Genomic DNA, 12485 nt, shown 5'->3' with positions numbered 1-12485 from the left:
TTTCCATCTCTGCTGAAATTATCCATCTGATTTTTCATTTTGCCCACCTTTTCTATTAGAACCTTTAACACATTGATTATATTTATTAAAAAATTTTCTCTCAGTTGCAACATATGTGTTATATCTGAGTTTTTCTTTATTAACCTCTTGGCAGTGAGTTGTTTTTTTCCTTTTTTTTTTTTCTCTACTTCATAATTTTTTGTTGTGGTTGAGTGCTATATATTTTGTGTAGAATAATAGAGACTGAAATAAATAGTTGTAATGTCTGCAAATGGGAACAGCATTCTTTTTGTTATTCCTTTAGTATCAGGGTTTAATTTAATCGAATGAGGAGATGAAGTGGATTTGAGGTTTGTCATTGCTATGGTTACCCTCAGTGAAAACAGGGTTCAAAAGTTTCTAATGATACTGTGTTTACGTTGAGGGCTTGTATGCCAAGGAGATTTTCTCAATGCTTGCTCCATCCTCAGCTTTTATTCTTTTCTTTGTTTTAAAGCTCAGAGATTGTCTCTCTCCATGTTCTTGTGTGTCTCTCAGCAGCATTACCCTCTTAATTGTTACTCAATGCTTATTTGCCTGGTAGCAGGAGTTATTCTCTGTTGTTCTGGTTAAACCTCAGTCTTAGGCAGTCACTGTTTCCAAGAGGGAGAGAAATCAGAGAGACTAAGAATGTTAAAAACACTTGACCCACCGTTGGTGGCTTCGAAGATGGAGAAAGGGACCCCTTGATTTTAATGCCCTTTTGATTGCCTTAATTCACCTGCTTGTTATCTCTGGGCTGGATGTGGATAAACTCTACATGAACTTCCTTGACATTAGATTGACCCTCTTTTAATCCATTGTTCACATTGTCAAATTTATTTTTTAAAGCACTGATAAGACTTTGGCACATCCATGCTTAAAAGCATTTCATGGTTTTTTAGTGCAATGATTCATGCATTTATTCTTTCATTCATTTGTAAAAATCGAAAATGTTTTTTGAGAATTTACTATATACCAGTTATTATTGTAAGTGATCAATCTGTACCAATTCATATAATAGTCATAACAACTTTATGAGGAAGATAGAGTTAGTATTTTGTTTTAAATGAGAAAGGTAAAATTTCCAAAAGATAGATTTTAAAAGCCTGATATAAAATTCTGGCACCCTGATTTTCAGAACTCATGAACTTAACCACCATATTATTCATTCAACTAATATCCTCTGGCTGCTAACTAAATGCTAGTTATGCATTATGCTACATGCCAGGTCTATTTGAAAAAAGAAGATAGAGAGTCTTACAGAAACAAAATTATACAACAAGAGGACTATGGCAAAGGAAATGGAAAAAAAAAAGATTAAAATGAGAGAAATATTATGAAAGAAGTTTACCAAGAGTTAATAATTAATTTTGAAGAAAAAGAAGTAAAAATATTAAATAATAATTCTGAGATTTCAAAGATGCAGACCAGTAAAATGATGGTATCATAAACATAGATGAGGAAATCAAAAATGATCAAGTGAAATAGTGCTATATTAAGCCATTGAAGCTAGCTATTTCTTCTTGAGTGAACTTTGGTAGTTTGTGTCTTTGAAGGATTTTTTTCATTTCATCTAAGTTGTCTAATTTATTGGCATAAAGTTGTTCATTATTTTCAATATTAGTAGAATCAGTAGTGATAGTACCTGTCACATTCCCAGGTCAGGGATCAATGACATTCATTGACAAATATTCAGTGTCTTAAAAAAAATTGTTTTCCATTTATTTTGTTTATTTATTGGCTGTTTTAGGCAGGAGGTAAAGTCAATTTCTTTCCATCTTTCTTGGTAGAGAGCAGAGATACATAACATAAATTGGATTTGGAAAATGTCAAGAAATTTGCATTAAAATAATTTAGTAATTAGAGAGAAGGAAATAGAATTCAAGAAAAATTCTGGATCAATATGTAATCATTGTATCTATAAATGGATGAACTGTTTAATGAAAGAGTATATAGGTGTAGAAAATAAAGTGAAGAACTCAGGAGTAGTCTTTGGAGATAAAGATTTAGAATGGAAATATTCTTTAGAGATGTTTAAATCAGTGATTTTGAGGGAAAAGCATGCCCCACTCCCATCTCATCTCCCAAGGAAGTATGGTAAAATCTCTTTGGGTGAGAAGAATTTTGTTTGAAAACATAAAGTAGGATCTATCTAACCTCCTTGTTTTACAAATAAGAAACCTAAGGTTAAATTTTTTTAAAAAATCACCAATTAGGAGTTTGGGATTAACAGATGCAAACTACTATACATAAAATTGATCAACAACAATGCCGTACTTTATAGCACAGGAAACTATATTCAATATCTTGTAATAAACTATAATGGAAAAGACTCTGAAAAAGAATATATATATACACATAAATATATATGTATAAAACTGAATCACTTTGCAGAAACTAACACAACATTGCAAATCAACTATACTTCAATTAAAAAATTAAAATTAAAAAAATCACATGACTTATCACAAACATGAAGCTACTTGGCAGCAGAAATAATTTGAAGCACAAAAATTATATTGAAGCAAGTATTTGCTTGATGCTGAATCCCCATTTTGGTTGATTGGGGTTGAAATATGTGGATATACAAATTCTTTTATTCCTCCAAGTATCTGTACCTTTTGAAATGTTATTTTGTAGCTCCTGACCTCAAGATGTGGAATTTATCATTTACTCTTTTATATCTGGTCTGGTTGTGTGAATTGTGTTGGCAAACCTGTGTCAGAAGTGATGATATGCTAGTTCTGAGCTTAGCTTTCAAGAGGCATTACATTCTTCCACTCACTCTTTCTCTTCCTCTCTGCACCCTTGTCCAGAATGAGAATAAATTCAGGCTAACCTCCTGAAGGGTGGTAGAACACATGCAATTCAGACAAGTTGTCCCAGCTGAGGTTATTCTGGACAAGCTTGTCAAAACTTACCTGTCAACTGACCCCAGAATCATAAGCAAACCCAGTCAAGATCAGCTGAGTCTGATTCTTTTCAGAACTGCCTAAAAATCTGCAGAATTGTATGATAAACAAACATTTACTGGTTTAAGCCATGCAGTTTTGGAGTGGTTTGTTATACAGCAATTGCTAACTGATGCATCCATTTAGTGTTCTACCAAAAAAAAAATAATAACTATAGTTTTGTTCCTGTCTCTTGACTAACAAAGATTTTTACATTATTTCCCTCTTTAGCATAGTAAGAAAAATCGAGTTCATTGTTTAAAGATTTTCTGATTTAATCATGCACATTGGCAGTTTTACATGTTATGAGGAAGATAACATGCATGTTTTGATCCATGCTCATAGTTTTGCATCTCCAACATTAACAATACACTTCTAAAGCAGATTGAAAAAAAACCAGATTAAACTTATTTATTTCCTTTAATTCAGATATGAATTTCTAGGAGTAACTCAACTTTTCTTAAAAGTCAGCTAGAAGTTTTTGGCAGAGAAAATGTTATCTCCTAAACCATAGCCCATTGTGAATTAATCTGTCACACTAACCTGTCATAGATTTGAAAATGTTAGTGCTATCCAGAGAGATTTGGCAACCTCTACTACATTTAATTGCAGAGTTATTCTGTATATATGATAAGGCTTTTGTATCAGCTCTGCATCATAGAGTTATTTTCTTGAAGACATTTGGAAGAAGAATTTAAGATTTATTTTTAAGTTCAATCAATTCTAGAACTACCAATAAAAATATCTCAACTGAGATGACAAGCAGGCACCTTCTAAGCATTTCTAAATTTACACAAAAACAAGCAATGACAACTATATCATAACCTAATCCATTGCCTGACAGATGACACATTTCTCTGAGAATTCCCATCTTAGAGAAGATAGAATGTGATAAAAGTATGTGATAGAATTGAAGAAAATTAGTACCTACCATTTATTGAAGGCATTCTATATGCAAGATCTTTCTAGGTCCAAGCATTTTTATAGGGGCTTTATGTGTATCATGCCATTTAATCGTTATAAAATACCCTATGAGGAATATAGAATTATACCCCTTTTCAGATGATGACACTAAAATTAACAACCAGAAACCCAAGTCTGTGATCCCATAATCCATCAGTGGTGAGGCATGAGGCCTTGAGAAAAATCATGCTCACTCCCGGGACATCTTACCTGACCACAAAAGCTAAGCACTGTGACTCTCAAATGGGTTTGGGCACCCTGTCTCTATGATCATGCAATCACACCTATATAAATATATCACTATGTTTTTCACATTGTATTATAATTATCTATTTATGTGTTTATCAAAAACCCAAGAGTCTGAGCTTCTTGAAAGCAAGAACTATATTTATTTAACTCTGTTGACCGATGAAGCAGAACAGAGAGTTCTAGCTGAGGATATATTTGACCTTTTTGGTTTAACTCTAGAGAGGCCCAGCACTAGGGAATATCAGGTTTACGAAAGGGTGGATATAATATGTGGGTGGAAAAAATAGAGGATATTTTACAAGTCCATATATGGAAGAGTAGACTGGCTTGTACCTTCCAATAGAACAGCAGCAGCTGAGGCCTCTCCCCTAGGCTCAAAATGCAAGTATTCTTACCTAAACAAAGTGAATGAGACATCTGGAGGAGAGCTAGGCAGCTAGCATAGGTGACAGACCCCTAGAGTCAAGACCTTTGCATTCTGGCATTTAGAGCACCCCTATATGATGTTGGCTCCCAGATAACCATCAGAGCCTCTCACCTATACATTAGCAAACCCACCTATGTGCACAGAGCTTTGTAAAACTTTATTTGGGGGTAAGTTTATTATTAAATATGAACGAATACCTATGGGTCACCAAAGATTTGAGAAAAGCCTACAACATAGGCAAGAAAAATTAAGAGAAATAAACAACATAACCCTAGGAGAAAAAAGAAATGATTTGAAGTACAGTATAGAACTTAAAACAAAACTCTAAGTAGAATCCTCACACAGAGTTGAAAAAAATATTTCTGAAACTCTGGAATAAGATGCCAATATAAAGGAGCCAGTAAAAAGAACTCTTAGAAACTGAACACTAGCTTCCAAAATCTAACACCAAATAGAAGGAGTATAAGTACAATTGAGGAAAACTCCTAAACAAAAGCAAAAAAGCAATGAGATTCAAAAATTGAAAGAAAAAAAAGTACAGAATTTAAACTCTGGATGGCCAAAATCTGATCAATAGAGGTTTGACAAAGACAGAGTAGAGAAAATGAAGAGATTTTCAAAGAAAGAGTGCAAGAAAATAATAGAGATTTCTGCAAACTAAAATGGCCAACAAAATATTAAACAAGATTAATGAACAAGACCTAATTAAACCTATCGTGAAGTGGTAGAACAATAAATTAGCAGTCACCACAACAATAATAATAATCACAAGCAGCAAGGATTGAGTGCTTACCGTAACGTGCTATTTTACAAAGATCCTCTCTGTTTTTGCCCATCCGTATACCTCTTTCCTGATTTCATTTGTCCTGGATCTTTAAATCTTTCTTCCTTCTGGTTTCTGCCCAACTGACTAAAGACATTTGCCCCTACACGTTATTCCAAGTATACACTTACCTCGGGATACTTCTCTCTTAACAGAAGGGTGATGAAATGTACTGTCTGAAGCCCTGCCCTTTGGAAGGATTTCCACTTACCAATGAGGACCACCTTTGAGTGGGTCTGTGGTTCATGAGTAGTTTATATTTAGCTTGTCCTCACATGCCAAGTTGACCCATCTGAGAACAAAGTTCAAACTATATTCTCTTTGTTAGTTGGTCTTGGCAATCTTTCATGAAGCCATATATATATATATATACATACACCAAGGGAGAGGCATTATTTCAATTGTGGCAGATTATAGGGGTTCTAGGCCACCTCTTCATGCAAACTTACTTGTACAACATGAACCTTCTCAAGGTTGATTCCAGGTGCACTGCTTCCACTTTGAAATTGATTGCTATTGGACCTACCTAACAGAATGACTTGGTAGGTCTGACAGAGTTCAACTCATGATGGACAGTTCTAGTCACATGGTCAATTAGTGTCCCCATGATTTGGTAACATATTCACAGGTTCAGGGAGTAGGATACAGACATCTTTGAGGGAACGTTATTTGTCCTACCCCAGGTTAAAATAGTTTCAGACCACAGTACTATTCCAGAAAGGTTTTGGCTAGGCTAGTGGGAAGTCCTTAGGCCACAGTTGTTCATGAAAGGATCTTGCATCTTGCAGGAATGGGACTACATTAGTACTCTTGCTGTTCTCAGTCATTGACTGGGAGCAGTTTGTGGGAGGTGTGGACTCAGTGCAAGCATGGTAGTGGATCCAAAAGTGGAACAGCCAGTGCCATTAGTCAATTATGATCCCTGAAGAGGTGTGTGTTTCATGGCTTCTATAGAGGCCTATCAAATATTGCAATTCTTTCTGATTATTGGTTGACTTTTCAATTGCCTACTCTTATCCACCATAATTCACATAGGTTTTTCAGATTCCTTACTGATGAATTAAATGGGACTTATTATGGACAGATTAACACAGAGGTTTGCCACCCAGATCCCCTCTGAGGAAGAACTTGCTGCCTACTTGTATGGAGTGTGGTCAGAAGAGAGTATCCAACTATGAGCTCCTTCAGAATCTGTTTAGCTTCAGAGAATTGCTTTGCTGAAGTCATGCTCATCCAACAGTTGATCAGGGCAGGGTATAAAAGGCCAGTCACTTACCAATGTGGGACATTCAGAAAAACATACTAAGTCCAGAACTCCCAGCTGGAGTGGCCAAAATTTATAAGCTCTGCATTGAATTTTGACTTCTGCCCATATTGCTTTATCCTCCTTCTTTCCTTAGGTGCTGGTATCTAATAAATATTTTACACCAAACTCCATTTCAACCTGGTTCCGGAGAACCCAACCTACATCAGACAAGAGCCACTACCCCTTCATTCTTTAAGGATTCGAAGGTATCATAATCACTGCTACTTTACCCCCATCCCTGGACAAATATTGTTTTTTATTTACTGTATCAGATGGGGAAGGTGGGAAGAATTTCCTACTATAGTAATTCTTACTGTGCAGGTGAAGGAACTCTTAAGAGTGTTTTGCCAGTTGTTAAGATTTATATACTGTAAGATTCTTTCAGGCAAGTTTATCTATACTTTCTCTCTGCAGCACAAGCTGCTGGTATATTTCATGACACATATAAGACACTCAATACCTGCATGTTGAATGGGTAACTGAATAAACACTTGAAAGAGTGCAGGTACAGTAAATAGTGTTTCCTACTTGGGCAATCATTCTATTATAACTTTACTTCTCGCTATCTACTTAGAGTAGAATGGGCCTACCCCTTTGAAATATTTTTCAGCAGAAAGGCACTATATACAGAAGTCTGACCGTTAGCCTTTGGTGATTCTGCATGTGTTCTTTTTGAAAGGCAATGTGACATTATATAGTAATTCCTGTTAAGTTCCAGGATTAATTATTGGAATTCTAATTGTAGATTTGCCACTAACTAATTAAGTGACTCATTTGATTTTTCTGAACTGCAGAATACTCATCTTTAAAATGAAGATGTTAAGACTTGCTTTCCTTATGTCATAGATTTCTTGAAAATAACAAATGTATTAATCTATGCAAATCAGTTACAAAGCATTTGGCTGCAAGTAACAGAACAGTCAGTTTTAAATAGTCTATTGTCTCAAATAATGAGGATTTAGGAAGAGAGTGGCTCCAGGTTTGACTAATTCAGTGACTTGACAATGTAATTGAGTCATTGAAACAATGGTCTTTCCCTTTTCCTCTCTGCCATCCCAAGCATGACTCTTTAATCTATGACTCTCGATATGGTACCAAGGTGGTTGCTGCACTTCCATGTCTCACATGCAGTTATGACAACATCTGGAAGCAAGAGACAATAAACTATTTCTCTTTTAATGCCTCTTTTTAAGATTTAAGAAAATAAATCCCCACTGATTGCCCTCATGATTTACTGACAAATAGGACTACCATGGTTTTCCTTATAACAGTGATTCTTAAGCTTTATGCATAACGATTAAGATCTTTCCATTTCTGCTTCTTCTCTGTAAGCTCAGCATTTACATTACATGGCACACTGTACACAGATGAGCAAAAGTAGTGAATAAACACCCATGAATTTATTTTCAAAGATCTAATCTTAGTTGAGTAGTAAAAAGACGAAGTAGTACAGGCTTCTTATAATACTGTTGAAGAATGACCCACCATCTGTGACACATTGCTGAGTTACAGTTATCTTATGTCAAGGTATAAAGCTCCTAATCAGGATCAAATTCTACCGTGCTGAGAACAATGAACTAAATGCTGACACTAACTTCGATTTCTACCAGAGTACTCCTTTAAACTCTTGCTCTCAATAATGTTTTTCCTTCTCATGTGTACCTAATCTTGCTACTCTGAAAATTGCAACAGTGTACATCAAATCTATTACATCCACATTGTGATCCCAGTGGATAGGCTCAATCTCTGTTTTCTGATAAAGACATATTTTGTCACCTGCTGGTACATCTAATAGATAAATGCAACTTCTAATAAGGCAGTAGGAAATGAAGTAACAAAAGAAGACCCTTTTACCAGGCACCCAGCAACATGGGCAGCATTTGCATCAAAACTGTGAAGAAGGTGGCCTAGGCCTTTATAAAGAAGTACTACATGTGCCTGGGCAACAATTTCCACATGAATAAGCACATGTGCAAGGAGATTGCCATTATTTTCAGCAAGAATTTCCACAAGACAGCAGGCATCTGATGAAGGGGGTTCAGAGTGGTCCCATGAGAGGTATCTCCATCATGCTGCAGAAGGAGGAGAGAGAAAGGAAAGGTAATTTTGTTCCTGAGATCTCAGCCCTGGATCAGGAAATCATTGAAGTAGATCCTGACACTAAGAAAATGCTGAAGCTCTCAGACTTTGGCAGTCTGTCCAACCTGCAGCTCGCTCAGCTCACAGTTGGAATGGATTTTAAAATACTGCATGGAGCCATTTGACTCTTTCTGTAATGTTGTAATTTTGTCAGAAACCCAGGACAACAACAGCAACAAAGGAGACCAAGCAGTGAATCTAGTTCTCCAAGAATTTTACCCAGTGTGACCGTTCTTCTCACAAAGATGCAAAAGAGAACCATTGTGTTAAATGAATAGCAAATGTTGATTAGGACGAGCAAGTTCAAAAAGGACAAAAAAAAAAGAGGAGCAGAAGCACTGAAAATGAAAGTTCAAGAACTGGGTCCAAAAGGAGAAGTTAGAACAATGTATTTGCTCTTGTACAATTGCGCGTATGAGTATTTGTGTGTGTGTACACATACAATTTTATGTGAGCATATACACACACATATGTACATATACACATATATACACATACATATATAAATTTATGAATAGATTACTTATTAAAGATTGTGTTTGATAGAATTGATCTGATTCTCCTTTGAGAGACTAAATGAGAGACATGGAAAATAAAATCAGTTGGTGGTTAGAGGCAGAGACAAAGAGGAGCTAAATCAACAAGCTCATGGTGGATGAGCAGTGCTTCTCAACAATGGGTCATGGGCAAGTGCCCACTGAACAACATGACCAGAACTAGGAGAGGTTTTTGAATACCAGCTTCAGGGCGTCACTCATGAAGAATCTGATTCAGAGGGGAGGCCAAGGAAATACATATATGTGACCAATCCCAGTGTCCATGTCAGATTATGAAATAAAGTACAAAGAAGGACTAGATAATCCATACCATCTTCATTTGTACTGTTCTCAAAAGGACCTTTCGGTTCCATCATTCTATTAAGCCTGGCAGTGTGGCTTTTCCTCTTTCCCTTAATTCTGTATGCATCCTTAAAATACATTGCTTCACTTGAGGAAACATGAGTTTGTTTTTTTGCAACAGAATAAAGTCCAACTCACTATAACACATCTCACCTTTCATTTACTTTACACTGATTCAAAAGAATTGCTTCTACAACTACTTATATTGAAGATGGTAATTATTCATAGAATAAGAAAAGTAGACCTTGAATTGTAAATTTATAATCCAGTTCAATTTTTGAGAAAGAAATAACCTGGTCTCCAGGTGTCATAGTGTCTATAAGATCATTTTTTTTTACAAAGGTACACATTATTGTTTCATAACTCTAATATTTAAGAAGTTCTAACACATGCCCTATTGAAAATCCAGTGCCCAAATTATTAAGCTATACAAAAAAATTCTGTATGACTTAAAAAGTTAAATAATACTGAAATCCACATTATAAAGTATTACAAGAAAATATGTAAGAAAATATATAAAGGTAAAAAAAAAAAATATATATATATATGGGCTATAGCTATTGAGTGCTTACTCTGTGCCTGGTATTGTTTTCAGCTTTAAGTGTTACACACAGACTAATTCATTTAATTTTCAAAAGTACTATGTGAACAAGTGCTATTATTACCTCATTTTTCAGCTGAGGAAACTGAGACATAGAGAGGTCAAGTAAAATGTTCAAGGTCACACAACTAGTAAGTGGCTGGATTGTGAAACAGACAGCTGGACTCCAGAACATGCACACTTAACCAACATCTAAGAAGGATAAAACTTAACAGCATGTCAAGTGAGCAGACTATTTTCCCAAAAATGTAATCCATGTTTTGAATGTATATACTTTCGCCATTTATGCATAGGTTTTTCATGATCAGTAAACAAATCTGTAATGATTGGATTATTTTGAATAGCCTTTCCCAAATTTACTGCCAGAGCTCTAGTGACCATTTGCTGACCTGGAACTTGGGTGTCAAAAGTTCTTACTGATCTTTAACCATGCATACATTATAGATTCCCAGACAAGCAAAGGGGCTTTATTTTCTGCCTTGATAGATTTATGGATTTATTTATTGTAAATTACTCACTAGAGAGAGACATTTCATTGTAAAACACCCCCTGGTATTGATTCAGTAAAATGAGGGTGTCATCATTAAACAAATTTTCCCGAAAACTCATACTATTAAAACTAATTGACCATGTCTCTTCTTTAACGTTAGCTGTGCATTTCATGTGCTTTCTAAGGAAGGTTTTATCTGACATTCCTACCGCATACATACAGCATCTCAGGATTATACCTCTTACTCAAGTCCTCGTGAAGGTTTTCTTCATCTTTGGATAAAAGGAAAATCTTCTAGAAATGCTAAAAACAACTATGACTTTTAAAATTATTTTCACTTAATGTATCCGTATCTATTTGAAAATTTATGTATCGAAACCACTAGAATCTGAATTTTAAGAAAGAAACACCAAAGTTTATGTATAGTATTTTCTGTGGAACATGTTAGAATTTTCTTTTCAGTGTTTTTAACTTTTCTCAGTTACCCTGTATTAATTCTTTTATTTGACTAATGACTTAGAGGAGAGGTCATCGTCCTCCTTGCTCTTGATAGCTTCTTCAGATAGTTATTCCCCAAATCACCTGCTTAAAATAAAGTAAGAATATCTGTTCACTAGAGCTAGTGCTCTATAGCCAAACCATTAGCTCCTTCTTCATAAAGTGTAAATTTTGGCGCATGATTCATGGTTTTCTCTATCATCTGTGGACACGTCAGTATCCACATGACAGACTCACCCAATTCCCTGACTTCCAAGTTTCTTGATTTGTTTAACTCTACTTCATCCACACTACCAGTGTCACATGCTGAACACTGTCTACACCAGAGATTACTCTACTACTCCAGATCTTTGAAACAAACATGAAAGTCTCTGATAAGATTTTCCTGCTATTACTGCTTGAGAGCTCAACTATTCCTACTGGGACTTTTTCTTGACTTCTTGGGGACTGTCTTCTTTCTATGGATCTAGTCCCCTCCTCTTTTTATTTTTATTCACATCCATCTTAGGCTCCATTGTCTATCATTTCAGTAACAATTGCGTCTTAATTTTATATTGTCAATTTGGCAAAACCTCCACCCTGGGTGAACAAAAATATTCACTTTCTCTCTATAACCTTGCAGCTGATTGTTGCACGGAAAATTATGCATTAGCATAGATTGGTACCACTGTTAATGTGTGAATAACGAATGCCAAATACCCCTAAGTCAGCACGGAAATTCTATTATGTTTCTCTAGTTGACTCACTGTCCTGGCACTCACTTGCAAAAACTGTTTTAAACCTTCCTGATGCTCTTCAAAACTCTGATTTTGCCAATCCATTGCAATTACTCTCAACAAATGGGCATGTTTTCTCCATCACAAAGAAAATAGAAAGCATAAGACAAGAATTCACTCAAATGTTCTTTAATTTTTGGACACCTGCACATATTTTTTCCTTGTTTCCTTCTTTGGGAGAAGGTGTTTATCTTCTCTCTATAGCCAACTTTTCCACCATTGCTCTGGATCCTGTACATTCTAAATTTCTCAAAGATTAAGAAGGATAGTGGTTTTGAAACCACCCTGCCCTCATTCTGTGTAAGGAGAGATTTAGAGGGCTAAGAAAGAGCTGTTTGCACT

General features: G+C 35.5%; 1 pseudogene; it reads left to right on the top strand.

Moving 5' to 3' along the window:
• The first annotated feature begins 8609 nt into the window (after positions 1–8609).
• LOC137756458 (small ribosomal subunit protein eS17 pseudogene) lies at positions 8610–9004 on the top strand (annotated as a pseudogene).
• The last annotated feature ends 3481 nt before the right edge of the window (positions 9005–12485 follow it).

The sequence above is a fragment of the Eschrichtius robustus genome, chromosome 2, assembly GCF_028021215.1.
Source record: "Eschrichtius robustus isolate mEscRob2 chromosome 2, mEscRob2.pri, whole genome shotgun sequence".
Lineage (NCBI taxonomy): Eukaryota > Metazoa > Chordata > Mammalia > Artiodactyla > Eschrichtiidae > Eschrichtius > Eschrichtius robustus.
The sequence above is the reverse complement of the archived record's forward strand: the minus strand, read 5'-3'. Positions and strand labels throughout refer to the sequence as shown.